The sequence below is a fragment of the Crinia signifera genome, chromosome 4, assembly GCF_055691185.1.
Source record: "Crinia signifera chromosome 4, ASM5569118v1, whole genome shotgun sequence".
In the NCBI taxonomy this organism is placed as follows: Eukaryota; Metazoa; Chordata; class Amphibia; order Anura; family Myobatrachidae; genus Crinia; species Crinia signifera.
Window position 1 is genome coordinate 325,071,645 of NC_139220.1, and position 16,341 is coordinate 325,087,985.

Consider the following 16,341-nt stretch of genomic DNA (forward strand, 5'->3'; position numbering starts at 1 on the left):
TCTAGTTGTTAGTGTAAATATACAAATAACTGTAAACATACATTAGACGAAGACAGACGGGATGGGGAGGGAAGAAAATTCAGGGGGGGGGGGGATAATTGAATAGTATCCTATTGCAGTAGATCTACACAAGCTAGAAAAGCATATACAATTTAAGTTAAGTGACCAAAGCGAAAATGTCATAATACAGAGAGATGTTTCAGAGGTAGAGTTAAGAGTTCGCAAAGTCCCATCCTATTGGTATAAATGTAGGTGACCATAGCGAGAAGTCTCGAATTATAAATGGAAGATGTTGAAGGTACTGATCAAGGTGAACCATTGAGACATAAATCTCGGAAACTGGATACATGGAGCTTATAGGGTAGAGTGAAGGGTCGAACTCTGATCCGTTGAGGAGGACCAATCATGACTGGGGTGTAGAAGAAATAGCCAAGTATGGGTTAACCTTCTCCCAGAGGGAAGATTCAAAGTATTGAAGAATTGCAGATTTTGAGGTCTCGTCATTTTTTATTGAAGGCGTCTGGTGAGGTGTTTTCTTGCAGAATTTTTGTTTTCAGGTCAAAATAAAGGTGCTGTAGTAATCTTGTTTTTAGTTCCAAGATATTTGGGGCAGATTTCTTGATCCAATGGCGCAAGTGTGACTATAATAACCAACAGGGGATATGTTGTTTAACACATACATCTAGACCGTTACAATTAAAATCAAATAAAAGGCAGACATCCGGCGATAGTGGTAAAGACACCTGTAAGTTTGTAGAAATAAACAGTATAATTTTATTCCAGAATCGTCTAACCTTAGAGCATTCCGAGAAGCAATGTAAAAATTTGGCATTAGCCATACCGCATTTGTAACACTGACCTGTCTCTTCAGGGACCATGTATTTTCTCTGAGCAGGAGATATGAAGGTCCTGTATAAAAACTTAACATGTGTTTCCTGCAAATATGCTGATCCTAGAAACCTGGAGAAAGAACAGTAAATCTTTACCTGCCGGTCAGGATTGTGATGAAGATTTGGGATATCTGGAAGCCATTTAGAAATCAGGCTTAGTGGTATGAGTGATAGAGATAGGGGAGAGTTCAATCAGAATGGGGTATAACATGTTAATCTTAAAGCGGCTGGCAACTCTATGCTGTATTAGCCTGAGAATTGGGTGTGATCCGATATTGCTCGAGGGTGGGGGGTGGATGGATTGGGCATAATGTCTAACTTGTAAATATACATAAAAGTGAGTGCTGGGTAGGAGATATTCACTGGAGAGTGTTGAGAAGGGAAGGATAAGTCCTCCTGGGTCAAAAACTTTGGATATGGATGACAGGCCCTTCTTTCTCCAATTTTGGAAGACATTATTAGAAATGGAGGGGGTTACGCCTGGGTTTCCCCATAGCGGTATGTAGGGGGAGGACCTAAAATCACATTTCAAATTTTTATGTAGGCTGAACCAATTTACATGGGTATCTCTGAACATTATGTTGGTATAAATATTTCTAGGGATGTCAGCGGAGGGCAGGTGTAAGAGCACGGAAGGGGAGTACGGGTAAAAATAAGCACAGTCTAAGTCAAAATCAGTGTAGACCGACCTCTCCAGCAACCAGTCGCCTGCGTACCTGAAAAATACAGAGGTAGTATATGCTTTAAAGTCTGGGATGCGTAGTCCACCTCTTTGCTTGGACAGAGTGAGCTTTGACAAGGCTATCCTGGGACGTTTACCTTTCCAAAGGAAATTTGAGATTTGGGAGTTAAGTGCCAAAATATCTGGATTTTTTAGGGCTATAGGGAGAAGTTGTATGAGGTAAAATAATTTTCGGAAGATTAAAGATTTAACTGCCGCTGACATACCGAGGAGTGAGAGGGGTAATGAGTTCCAGGAAGTCATTAGAGCAGAGATTTTGTTTATAGCAGGAGTAAAGTTTGCTTTGTAAAGATTATCCGTTTTATTAGTAATATTAATACCTAAATATTTTATTTGTGACTTAGCTATTTTAAATTTTGTGAAGATTGGGAGGGAAGATATATCCACCGAATAGCCTCCTATTGTAAGTAATTCCAACTTATCAAGGTTAACTTTATAACCGGATACTATCCCAAATTCCTTGATTAAATCTATAATGGCTGGAATCGAATTGACAGGATCAGTGACATACAATATCATGTCATCAGAGTGACAATTTAAGCTCATGCTTATTGACTAAGATGCCTTTAAAGTCTCGGGACTGACGTAGAAGAAGAGCTAGGGTTTCTATCTTGATGGCGAACAATAAAGGGGATAGGGGGCAGCCTTGTCTAGTGCCTTTAAAAAGCTGGAAAGGGTTTGAGATTTGGCCAATACTTATGATTTGGGAGGAGGGATTTGAATATAGAAGTTTAATGTAGGAGATGAATTCCATTGTGGAGTATAAGTGGGGCCAAAGGACAAGGTCAAAGGCCTTTTCTGCATCGACGGACATGATAATGCCTAGGGGGAAGAGATCTGACCTGTCCTGAGTGTGTTGTATGGCCGTAATAACTTTTCTCACGTTGACTACAGAATGCCGTCCTGCAATAAAACCTGTGTGGTCGGAATGGATAATGAGAGGCATAAGTGCCTTAAGCCTTTCTGTCAATATGTTTGCCAAAATCTTATAATCTGAGTTTAAAAGTGAGATCGGCCTGTAGGAAGCCGGAGACGTCAGATCTCTTCCTGCCTTGGGCAGTGTTTTAATAAATGCAGTTTTGAAATGGTGTGGGATTATGTTGCTGCTAAGCATATAATTAAAGTTTTTTACCAAAGGATCACAAACACATGGGAGCATTAATTTATAAAAGCTGCTGCCAAAACCATCTGATCCAGGGGCCTTTCCTTTTTTGAGGGCTAAGATAGTATTAGTTAACTCCTCTTTTGTAATTGGGGTGGTCAATGCTGGTAGTTTGTTTTGTGGGAGTTTAGTAAAGTTAATTTTAGAGTATAACTGAGGGGGGGAGCCTCTGAGCACTTGGGTGAAGGTAAGGTGGGCTGTGGGTGTGAGTACAGAGAGGAGTAAAAGTCCATCATTACCTGGGCAATTTGTTTGTTTGAAGTTGTGAATGTTCCATCCTGAAGTTTTAAAGGATGGGTTGCAGAGGAGGATCTGGAACCATTTAGGATGTTTGCGAGGAGTTTACCGGTTTATTGCCGAAATTGTGGTATCGGTAGTTGATACTGTATAGATGCTTGTTACCTCTGTTGTGCAGGTACTCATTGAGATGTGTTTTTGCTGTCATGTAGGTTTGTCTATTTGTGATTGTTGGGGATTGCTGGTATAAAGAGTAGGCAAGTGTTAATTTTTGCTGAAGGGAAATGAAGGTGGCAGAGTAGTTTTTGTTTAGTTTGGCTACATATGAAATGATACTTCCTCTGAGAACCGCTTTGGCTGTTTGCCAGTCATTAATGAGCTTCTTCCTAAACCCCGCTGACACCAGGAGATGGTTTTTGAGTCTCCCAGCTGCTTTGGACGATGGTTCATCATTTATAAGTAGTTGGAACCACAGCAAGGAATGATCAGAAATAACCATTGGATCCATTTCAGCAGCCGTTACCCTAGAGAAGAGGGTATCGGACAAGAGCATGTAGTTTATTCGCGAGTATGTGCAGTGGGCCACAGACTGACAGGAATAGTCTTTTGTTGTGGGGGTTAAAGTTCTCCATATATCTACTACCTTCAAGCGGGAAGACAGCTGGGGAATACCCAAGGTCGGAAGGGGTGGAGGGTGTCTGGAGCTACTAGATCTATCTAGGAATGTGTCCGATACAAGGTTGAAGTCACCACACAATATCAGATTTGTATGCATAAGAGGGGTCAACTCACACAGCAACTGATTAAAAAATTGTTTCTTATATATTGTGGAAGTGTACACATTACACAGGGTATAATGTGAAGAGTGAATTATAGTTTGTGCTACAAAAAATCTACCCTCTGGATCAGATGTGGCCTTGATTAGCTCGTAAGGTATAGAATGTCTGATCAAAATGGCCACGCCTCTAGCTTTTGTGTTATAGGTTGCACTAGCAAGTAACTTCCAACTGAGCATTTGGAGTTTCTGGAGTTCCGAGGGCATTAAATGGGTCTCTTGGAAGTATACCAGATCTAATATCATTTTGTTGCAGTAAACTAAACTTTTCCTACGCTTGGTGAGTTGAACCCTCCCACATTGAGGGATCCTATCTTCAACTCTGTCATCGTACAACTGATGAGTTGCAATAGGGACAGTTAGGTACACTTATTTTAGAGCACACTGCAAAAGTACCGCTGTAATATGGATCTGAAGGGAAGAACATGAGGTAGGGGAGGACAAGACAACACATAAACATATAGTAAAACAGTATTATCACGGTCATCGCAATAATATACAGTATTAGAGATTTGAGATACTTTCGGTAATACTAGGGGTCACGTATTTCTACATTGACATCCTGCAATAACATCTATAACTCGGAGCAAAACACCCTCCAGCTCGGCCCCATAAAGTGGGGATTAATGCCGGTCTGAGCTCAAGAGGAAGAGGAGGGGGAGGAGGGGGTGGGGGGGGGGGGCGGGAATAGAGACAAAGTATACAAACAATTTAACCCGTGAAGGCACCTAACCGAATATAACCGAAGAACAAGGATCCTAATCGAATATAACTAAAGGATAGATCTGACAGCATAAACTCTTAAACAGCCATAGAACACCTGGAGGATAGCGATTAGTTTTTAGGCCGGTTGCGATATGTCAGAAATGTCATCCTCATCATGATTGTTTCCATCTCAAAGGTAATCAGATGCTTCAGCGGGGGATGAGAAGTTGTACTGGGAGTTTTTATGGAAAATTCTAAGTTTCACAGGGTACTGTATATCAATGCAAACTTTATCTTCTTTGTGATGAGCTGGCTGCACACAGGGGAAAAAGCCTTGCGGGCTTTAGTAACTTCTGCAGAGAAGTCTTGAAACAGTCTCAGAGTATGGCCCTCCCATTTTAACTTTGATATTTTACGTGATGCCCTCCATAATATGAGCTTGTGCGTATAGCTCAAGCACTTGAAAATGGTGACTCTGGGACGGGTGTCGTTGGGGCGAGGGGAGGGACCCAGGTGATGGGCCCGTTCAATAACCATAGAGCCACATTCCTCACAAACCCCAAGTAATTCTGGCAGTGTGTGACCCACAAATTGGTCTAGGGCCTGGCCTCTGACTGATTCAGGTAATCCTATCAGTCTCAAGTTATTTCTCCTCGATCTATTTTCAATTTCCTCCATTTTGTTAATAATGTTATAGTTCTTCTTCTCCAGGCGTTTAATCTCGCACTGTGCTGCAGCTAAATTATGTGCCATTGCGCCATTATTATTTTCTGCTGTGTCTACCCTCTGTGTCAGTTTTTGTAATTGTGGGCTAAAGGTTCCAAACACACACAAAGAGAAGACACAGCACAGCACATGGGAATACAGTGGAATATAAACTAATATAGATCAGTAGCTTACAAAGCCCTCATTCATTCCTCTTCCACTTACTGTACATCTTTGACCATATCTCTCTTTAGACTCCCACTCATCCTCTTCGCTCCACTAGTTTTTGCCTCCTCCTGCTTACTGATTACTCCTCCCACTGCTACCTACAACATTTTGCAAACGCTACTCCCTTCCTCTGGAACTCTCTAACTCTCCCTCAGCCTCTCCACCTCTCTACAAAACTTTAAATGCGCTTTGAAGATGAACTTCTACACCTAACCCAGCAATCTCTCATTCTAACCCTCTGCTACATACTATAAAAATTTGTGAGATGGAAATTGCACCAATGCGAGGTGTACTGGTTGCGCAGTTTGAAGGGGAGTGAGGAGTCAAGGAAAGCTCCAAGACGGGGCACTTGGAGTTAGAGGAGATAGTTCTGCCATCAATAGATCATGAAATGGTAGGAAGTGAGGTTATAGTATGTGGGAGGTTGGGAAGACGATCAGCTCATCTTTAGCCGTCTAACTAGATGGGTTTGACTAAGGGCGGAGGACCATAAAATGGTTGATATAGACAGCTTCAATCTGCTATACCATAAACCATTTTAGGAAAGAGGAGACAGGGGCATTCTTATATGCTGAGGGGACAATTCCTAATTAGAGGGAAAGATGGAGGAAGCTGGCAAGATGGGCAGTAGGAGGGAGGTATTGGAGGAGTCAGAAGTGGGTGGGATGAAGGTTGGAGGTGAAAGGAGGAAAGACTTTTCCAGCTATTGCTTCATCTCCAGACTGAACTTCTTCACTGAACATTCATTGTCTGCTAATCCATTCTGTATTTCCCTCCATTGGATAATAATATCCTACCATATTTAATATAAAATACTATCACTTACATATAAGGGTATTTACAAACTGCACAATGTACATCTCTTATTTTTTCCTATAATATCTCCCAACATAAACTCTCTCACAATGGCCCTTATTCAGATCGGTGCGGATATTCCCGCATTCTTACGGAGCGGTCCGCACGCCACGGTGTTTTGCCGCATGCGGCCATCGTCCGTAGAAACGCCCACGTGTCCTCCGTATTCGGACGGACTCACTCTTTAAGAACAGGGCGTGTTTACGGACGACATACAAACCATGCGTGTGCGGGAGAAACACTCCGATTCTGCACGGTATTACAGAGTATTACAGAGTATGCTCGGAAATACCGCATCCGACCGGGAGCCAAGCGGTGCTACCGCCCGTAAGCGGAGTATTTACGCCAAACAACCCACTATGAAGTATCTTCTGCAATACATCACATGACCCACTTATTCAATTACCTATCCTCATAAAATATTCAGTCATGTCCATTGTTAGCAGTTTTTAAGTGTGGGACAAGTACAGCATATGTGGGGGATTACTAAGGTTTCCTTGAAGCAGCAATGGTTTCAATTAAAGCACTGACAAGCGGCCTATTAGTGAGTAATGAGTAAAGGCGTAGATTCTATTGGGTTCAGGTGTTAATGGTTGTAGTCATTAGGCGTACGTTCGCCTACCGCATGAACGAGTGGTGTCCGCAAAGCAATAGTACACTTGTGGACACCGCACATTTCTGCCCTTTTTGATCGCGTGCATTCGGAGTGGTTTCCGAATGTACGCCCCCCAACATAAGTGTACTCCCCCGTGTCCGCCCATGTTTCCGCCCCGTTTTGCCCATTTTGAAACTACGCCCATGTGTCATTCCGCATGACGCCCATAATACGCCCCTATTTCCCGACTGATAGCGGTGAACAGTTTTGGACGGGATTTGGCCGAACTGGTACCGAGTCAAGGCGTGGCACATGCGCGTTGCGTTCTCCACGCATGCGCAGACGCCGTAAAGACGCGATCCGAAAGTACGCGGTAAAGTCCGCGTCAATCAGAATAAGGGCCAATATGTGTGCCTCTCATTGACAAGCATCACCTTATCCCATTCTTCCATTCAAGTTAACAGAACTTTTTTGGGCTGCACTCACTCTGTGAAATGCCCAACTTCACTTCATGCACAATAAGACTCTCCTTTTGTCCCCATGTGAAATAGAACTCCCTTCTTAGTAAATTTACCCCTAAGACTTCAAGCGTTCCCTGAAAACTCACCTCCTCAGGCAGCTTATCAAATTCAAGAACTGCCCACATAATCTTCGTAATACTCTCCTATCCAATCACATCCACATTGTAACCTCACTCTCTCCTCTGTCCCATCCTCCTGAGCCCAGGCCAACATTGCTGGATCACCATATCATACAGCACACCCAGCGCCTCTGCAATCTGCCATTATGTACTAAATAACGCCTATCCTTGTGCACCAATGCCTATTTCCCTAAAGAGTGTAAGCTGGTGAGCAGGGTTCTCTTATCTCTATGTCTGTCTGTTATTATCCACTTTGTTCTATTACTGTTTTTTCTAATTGTAATATGTTGGCACTAAACTGTAAAATAAACTGTTAATAAATAGAAATAAAAAAATACGTTTCTTGAGTCACTACATTAACAAAGCGGCCCCTAAGGTGTATTATTCTGCAGTGATGTTCAGATCTCAGAATGAGTTTACCCAAAATAATCAATAACAAGATGGCGGTGTTATGCCAAAAATGATTCCTAAACCTAAATGATACTTTATTTATATTTAGCGCTTTACAGAGAATTTTTGAACACTCACATCAGTCCCTGCCCCAGAAAAGCTTACACTCTATATTCCCTACCACATAAAGCCAATTAACCTACCAGTATATTTTTGGATTGTGGGAGGAAACCGGAGTACCCGGAGGAAATCCACGCAAGCACGGGAAGAATATACAAACCGCACAGTTAGAGCCATGTGGGAATTGAACCCATGACCTCAGCAATGTGAGGCGGTAATGCTAACCATTACACCTTTGATGCTGGCCCACTTTGATAATATGAATTTCAATTAAGATGCACGCTACAGCTAGGTATGCCAATCCCAGGAATGCCGGTATTGAGCATTTTTCAATCCCGGCATTCCCGGGATTCCCGGGATAACCGGGATTGAGTTTGTCAATGCAATGATGAACTTTAATTCCCCATCTCACACCAAATCAGGTGTCCCGCAGTGTCACTAACCAGCTTGTGGCAGGTAGAAGCAAAAGCCGAATGTTACAGTGGTCAGGAGCTGGTCGGTGTGGCTGTTAGGAGCTGGGTGGTGCGGCGTTCAGGAGCCAGGCGCAGCAGAGTAGAGGAACCACACCATGCGGCTGTCACATGCTGGGTGGTGTGTAAGAGGCGGTGCCATGGTCTGTAAGAGGCTGGCACTGATAAGGCTTAAAAGTCTGGCACACAGGAGAATACTCATTTACCCTCATGTGCCTTGGTTGAGATGGCTTTTGGCATTACAACTTAATGATATATTGTCAGATTCCAAGTAATTTATCACATGTACCCAGAGCTGGCAAGCAGGACAAAACTGGCCGATACTAGACTGAATAAATTTATCAGATTTTATTTAACTTTTCTACATTCAACAGTACCAATATGAAAAATGTCAGGAGAGAGAATGAAGTTGAATTCAGTAGGCTATGTTCTCTTTATTTATTTTATTTCTCGCTTTATTAAGTCATGTAACATAGGACTATAAAAGCAGGAGAGTATAATAATAATTTCTGAACACCAGAGGTCACTTTTCCTAAACTTCACTGAAAATGAACAGACTGACTCAGGCTTGCTAGGAAGGGACCGAATTCAGCCTTGTTCCAATGGTGGGGGGTCTGTGTGTTCATATACCCTGTGCGAACACCTTCAGCGAGTATAACACTTGCTGAGGCATTCTTACAGCTAGCAAAGTGGAAGAAGGGCTGGGGGGGGGGGGGGGGCTATCGGGGGTGGTGTTAAAGTGCTCCAAGTCTGTTGCAGCTCCTGCAAATTGCCTGATGGAACCTAAAGTATAACTGAACAGTTACAGTAGTTTGAATGGCAACTTAAACTTATTCTCAATTTTATCATTAGCGCACTATACAGTAATTATTTATTTATTGGAGGAAGAGACGCTCGCAGAGCATTTCACACAATGAGCTAAAATCAGGTTCATCCATATTCAGCTACACTGCTGATCGCTTTCCATACTGTCAAAAGCTACTGTAGGCGCCTCAGGCTAAACTTTGACTTCTGCAGAATCTTATGCCCCCAATCTGCATTGGATGCTAAAACACCTGATGGGCAAATGGGTAAATTAGACCTCCATACTGTTTCTGTAATACCCCTTCTGTGGCTGTGGTAGCAGTACATAACAACAAAGAACTACAGAATTAGTGCTTGGATATGATTACAGATGAGCAGTTCCAACTTTAGGATATGCCCAACTGCCCAAAATAAAAAAAAAAAAAACACCCTTCCACTGGTGGTTATCAGATAACAATGTCCTATTGAAATCAATTTTCTTAGCTGATTGTCTAAGAGCACTGTCTCTCATGACTCTCAGCCAATCAGTGCTTCAAATGGCACAGCAGACAGTGCAGCAAGATGTTGTCCACCCACCATACTGCCAACACTTGCACCCACATATTGCTAACACTTCCAACATCTGTGCACTGAAGATGCTGCTAAGCATGGTCACACTACTGACACCGCTGGTATTCATGTACTGAAATACTGCCAGCACCTCCACAATGCTGACACTGCTGGCACCCTTGCACTAAGAGCACTACCAGCACTCCTCTGTTATGCTGACAATGTCAGCACTCCCGCACTGCCGATACCACCACACTCCTACACTGAGGACATGGACAAGAGTCCTGCATTGCTGACACAACTGGCTCTTCTGCAATGAAGCAGTGCTGGCACCCCCACAATGCTGACACTGCTGGCACCACCACACTGACAATATTGCCAACACTCATGCACTACTGACAATGCCAGCACTCCTGTACTGCTGACAATGCCAGATCTACTGCACTCAGGACATGAACAGAAGCCTTGCATTGCCAACACCGCTGGCACTTCTGCAATGAAGCAGTGCTGGCACCCCCACAATGCTGACACTGCTGGCACCACCACACTGACAATATTGCCAACACTCCTGCACTACTGACAATGCCAGAACTCCTATACTGCTGACAATGCCAGAAGTACTGCACTGAAGACATGAACAGAAGCCTTGCATTGCCAACACCGCTGGCACTTCTGCAATGAAGCACTGCTGGCACCCCCACAATGCTGACATAAAAAATTTCATCCTGGATTTTTTCCCGGGTTGACACTGGTTGCACTGAAATGGAAAACTCATTAAAGCAAGGCAGTGGGTATCTGTCAGCTCAGCCAGCACCCAGGCAGGTAACTGTTGTCAGTACACAGGGAGTTGCGGCAGTGTGCAGGGAGCAGACAGTGTGCGTGTGGCAAGGCAGCACTCTGGGACTGGCAGGTGGCCGGGCAGTGTGCGGAGACCGGAGGGTGGCTTGGCAGCGTGCTGGGACTTGTGGGTGGGTTGTCGGGCAGCGGGAGTCACCTTCACAATGGCCAGCTGGGTTGAAAATCCAGTGTCTTTTGCCAAACCTAATGTACAGTTGGAGCACCTCTAAGCCAGCGCCAGGGCTCACCAGAATGCCCCCACTGGAAAGATGGCACTCCAGCTGAATGGGGTGCTTGAGCATCCCACACACACACACGTCCCATTTTCTGGGCGGCAGGGGATGCATTTTCCAGAAGAATAAAAATAAAATAAGGCCACAGTTTAGTTATCAGTGGTATTGTTCTGAGGATGTTTCTCACAGTCTCTACAATACTGTATGTATAGTGTAGCAGGCTGTTGGTCCAAGTCCATGTCCCCATTACTCTGCCCAGTGATGTCATTTCATAGACATCTTTGTCCCTCCAGGTTGCAGATGAATGTTCCTCAGTGTAAAGTCTGTCCATCTGCAAGCGGTATTGCATTACATCTCTGATGCTGCCATCTTGGATGCTCCACATGACCAAACCAGCCAACCAGGTTCCTGCAGTGATGCTCACAAGCAGTGTCCTATTTAAACCCTGACCAGCACTGCGCTCAATGCCAGAACAACACTTATCATCCATGAAATCAGTAACCTCTCTCTGGTTTCATCTACAGCCTTTAACGGTCTACAGCATTCTCCATCCGACTCAGTCTCCAGTCCAGTGGCGTAACAACAGCCCCTCAGTGGGGAGGCACTGAGTAGGCATTGGCGCCGGGGGGGGGGGGGTCTGAGGGGTTAGCAATGCTAGTGCTGCTTGCTGTTGCCGTTGCCGCCACCGGGTCTGTGGCCAGGATGCACACAACTACTAGTCTGTGGTCCCAGCTCTCCTCTTAGCTGGCTACTGCAGTGCTAATGGAAAAAAGAAACTCACACCCACCCCCATTAACAGCAGACACTTGAGACGGACATTTTGTGTGAGTTTTCTTTTTTTTCATTAGCACTGCAGGAGCCAGCCAGGAGAAGAGTTAGGACCACAGACTAGTAGATCTGCGGGTCCCTTAACTGCGGGGGGGGGGAGGTAATTTTTACTTATTATAGTTACACCACTGCTACAGTCTCCTGTATTGCCATGTGCATTCTGCTTCTGAATCAGTCACCAGTAGTTCATACTGCCATAGACTCCTACCCCCTGGACTGCATACATCTAACTGTGATTGTCCATTTCAAGCCTGCAACACGCATCTGATGCAGTGGGTATCTTACAACATACAGGCCCACATCATATGAAGTCTATATAAGTACTCCTCCTGCAGGCTGCCGCAAGTACTACAAGTATTACTTTCTAATTTCACCTGCTGTCTGCTTTACTAGAGACCAGCATCTCTTATTAACTCATTTATTATGCCACTCGCACTCTCTTAATACATCTAAAGGGTATCCCAGTGTTCAAGCACCTGCTCAGAGTATCTAGATTCCCATATCTGTTCATGATCAATTGTCCTGGTAACATATGCACAGGGCCAGTGTAAGGCTTCTTGGCACCCTAGGCGAAACGTCACCCTACTGCTCCTTCCCAAACCCACACGGCCACCAATACCCACTTTCTAGCCCCTCAAGTGAAAATGTGAAGCTCAATTGCGCCACCTACTGTACATTAACCCGGTGGAACCCCCCAAACCACCACCAACACCACCAGATCCTGGCACCCTAGGAACCTGCCTGCCTTTATCAAGGCCTTAGGTTTCGTTTTAAGCTCCAAACCAGTGGTGGCCCCAAAATTTAAATAAATTAGCCAAAACCAATGGCCAATGAGTCCTACCTGGCAATTTTTGACAGTGTTGGGGGGGGGAGGGTTATTGGAGGGCTCCAGTATCTAAGTTTTTGAACACCTCTGGATGTGCCACTAGTACTAAAGTAATTATACAGAGAATCCCAATTCTGAATCTCCCAGGCCTTGTTGATTTGACATCAGCCGCCTGCCACCGGTAGGCATTTGCTGAGCATTCCCATGGCCCAGTGCCGCTCCCACCCCCGTCCCTCCCTTCCCGCTGCGAACAGCCCAGCAAGTGAATAACTCGCCGCGGAAGCTCACAGTCGGGGTTTGCACATGTGCAGAAATGCATATGCGTATTCCTCGGCCATCGGGGCAGGGGATGAATTTGGATCACCGAGTGTGATCCAGAATTGGCCCCATAGTAAGAAGTTGCTATTTAGTAGTATACACTGCTACCATTCTTATTCCTTTATGGAGTCATTACGCATATGAATAATATAAAAATAGTATAAAGTCTCATAAGAATATAATAAATTCACATAAGAATATAATAAATTCTCCATAGATCCCACACGTCAGGTTTTTTTCTTCAGAATCACAGTATATAAATGGGATGTATCACTGCATTACGTGCATGCAGCTATTAGACATGTCCCGTAAGCCAGGAAATGTCATCCTTCCTTTATCTTCATAATAGATAAAGGATTTTTTGTCAGGTGTTTCAGATTGCCGCCATCAGTGAGCAGCACCAACAGGTGAGTCTTGTTCCCATATTTATTTTATAGCAGCGCCAAAAATATTAAAGGCCATAGAGAAACATATCGGACTTTCATTTTGCAATGGTAATTGTTATGCTGTTACATGTAGCACACAAATGTTCGAAGCTTTATTTTTACACTGCACTTTGGATTTCAAAATGATCACACCCCACCCACATCTAACTTTGTCTGCACATGTTACATCTGCCCACCTGCAGTGCAGCATGATTATTCAATATATACTGTATATCAGAAAAAAAAAATATTTAAACAGCTTGTTTAGAAAGGGCACACATGACACTAAATGTAAACAGAAAATACCATTAATTTAGTAACAGCTTACATGTAAATTTGATACAATATTGGTTTAATACTTTAAATACAATAATAAAATAAACATTCGGTGGGAAGGACGCCAGCCCTTTTTAACAAAGTTCAATCTGACTCAGAGTTAAATTCAAGCTACCATAATGATTGATGAGAGACTTGTTTGAACCTTGCTTGAATTCAACTATTTTTTTTTTTGGGGGTATCAAAAGGATGTGTGTCTAAATGTATCACACATACCGAGAGGTACACGGAAAATGGAGAAAACTGTTTTCTTTTCTTTTTCTTACCATATACTGTATATGCCCACAGTTGATCTATTATTGTAGTTATCCAGTCAAAAAGATTTGTTTAGCATAATCTCACACCAGTAAACCCATGCTGTTTGGGATTCTGTAAATTGCTGGATTTTAGATATTCTACGACTTTTAACCCTTTGATTAAGTTTTTGTTTTCAGTATTCTGACTCCAATGGCTAGTGACTGGTTGTATAATTTGGTTAATGGTGCTAACAACAACAGATTGACCTATATCAGCATATTCGGATGAATCTGGACTGGGCCCACTGATTTATCCACTTTCAGTTTGAGAGTTCTGTGAGGATCTTCTCTTTACATTTACTGTTCTCTCCTTTATTTTTATGAGTGTCCTTGCAATCTACATTAATTGTGGTCCCTTTCCTTTCTCCTTCTGTTGTGAATTCTCAGCAAAATATATTATGTAGATAATCCCCTATTGCTTTATCTCCCTCAATCTGACGCTTCGTGGTATTCGTACCTTTTCTATGTGAAATACGTTCGGTTTTCACACATCTTTGAATTTACTAAGGCTGAAATGTCTACGGCTCATACTTTTGCCGTTGGTTTTCGGGTGGTTCCAAAAAATATGAATAGAAACACCATTGATAGACTACGTAAGTAAATCCCCATTCATCTCAATGGTGTCTGGAAATTTACTAAAGATTTGTATTGTCATTTACGTATGGATTTTGGTGTTTTCACATTCAGTTTTATAATAATTCCATATTTTTCACAAATTTCAAGTGGAACACGTTTTTGAGGCGAACTTCACATCTGACCCAAGCTCACCAATCATCTGTGCTCAAGTGTGGTGCTTATAAAAGGCTATTAAGGACACAAAAACATTTCTCTTGCCTTTCTCGGCCATGGCAGCTTTTGACACCCACGAGATTTTAATATTTGGGGTGGTGATATACCTGATGCACTGTCAGCAACGCAGAAGAAGACAACGCCAGGGTCACCAAACTGAGCATGGCCAGCAGGTTAGCCAGTTACTACTGATGCTCAGGAGGCCTTGTTTATTTAGTGTGTGTTGTAACATGCACGCAATGCCAGATGATGAGGTCATACAGATGTTCCACCTTAATTGTACCAACATTCTCCATCTGTATGACCTCATCAGACTGGAGCTAGAACATAAGACAGCACGCCCACACACTGTCTCAGGGCTGCACAAACTGCTGGCTGTGCTGTACTTTCTGGCAACATGTAACTGGCAGAGGCATTGGCAAATCACAGTCCACAATGTCACGCTACCTTACCCAGGTCCTGGATGCCCTAGAGCTCCATGCCCACTACTCACTCTGCTTCCCTAGCCAGGACTCAGAGTGGAATGATGTCAGGTTTCTATAGTAGTGCACACATGCCAACCGTGCTGGATGCGATAGACTGCACATATGTCACACTCAGATCACCAAGAGGGAGGCAGCGTTCCTTCCTCAACCGGCATCACAGCACCAGCATGAACGTGCAGGTGGTCCGTGAAGCCAACATGAGAATTATTAGCGTGCGTGCAGGTTACCCTGGCTCATGCCACAATGCCTACATTCTCAGGCAGTCATCCCTATATGACAAATTTGAGGATAGAAAAATGCCAGAGAGGTGGCTGCTGGGTAAGTGACACTATCATTTTTACAGAAATAAATGTTTGTAAACCTGTCATGTGCTGCTAACGTGGTGTAATACCATTAATGTACAGAGTTCAGCTTTTGATGCCATATTGTCTACCTCACTAGTCCTTACCTACAGTATGTGTACAATAATCTATGGAACGGTCTACACTGATAAAGGTCATTGTTGTATACCCCACCCATTTCTATATATGACATTGCTCTAATGTTAAAATAAAACATAAATCACACTTACTAATTGATTGCTCATTGCAACATTGATTGGTGCTGATTTCTAGAATGCTGTATAATTTGTAGTAAATGATGTAATGGGACGTACACTATTTTGGTGCGGGGCTCTTGTGCTTTAGTGTGTTGTGTGTGTAATGCTACATGTGAGCTGAGGAATCATTTATCCCACCAGTACCTTTTCTTTTCACCCACAGGTGATGGTGGGTATCCGTGTTTGTCCTGGCTCATGACCGTCGCTGCCCGAATCTGAGACTGAACACAGTTATTAGCGCTCTCAGAGGGCCACTAGGCAAGTTATAGATCGCTGTTTTGGATTATTAAAAGGCAGATTTAGATATCTGACAGATCCACATCATACCCCTAGTATCCCCGTGGGCGTGGAGTTAATTTTATAAAGTGAGCCTCCGAGCACTCGCCACGCTTCAGGCTCGGTGGCTCGCTGCGCTTGCCGCACTTTATAGAATTAACTCCACG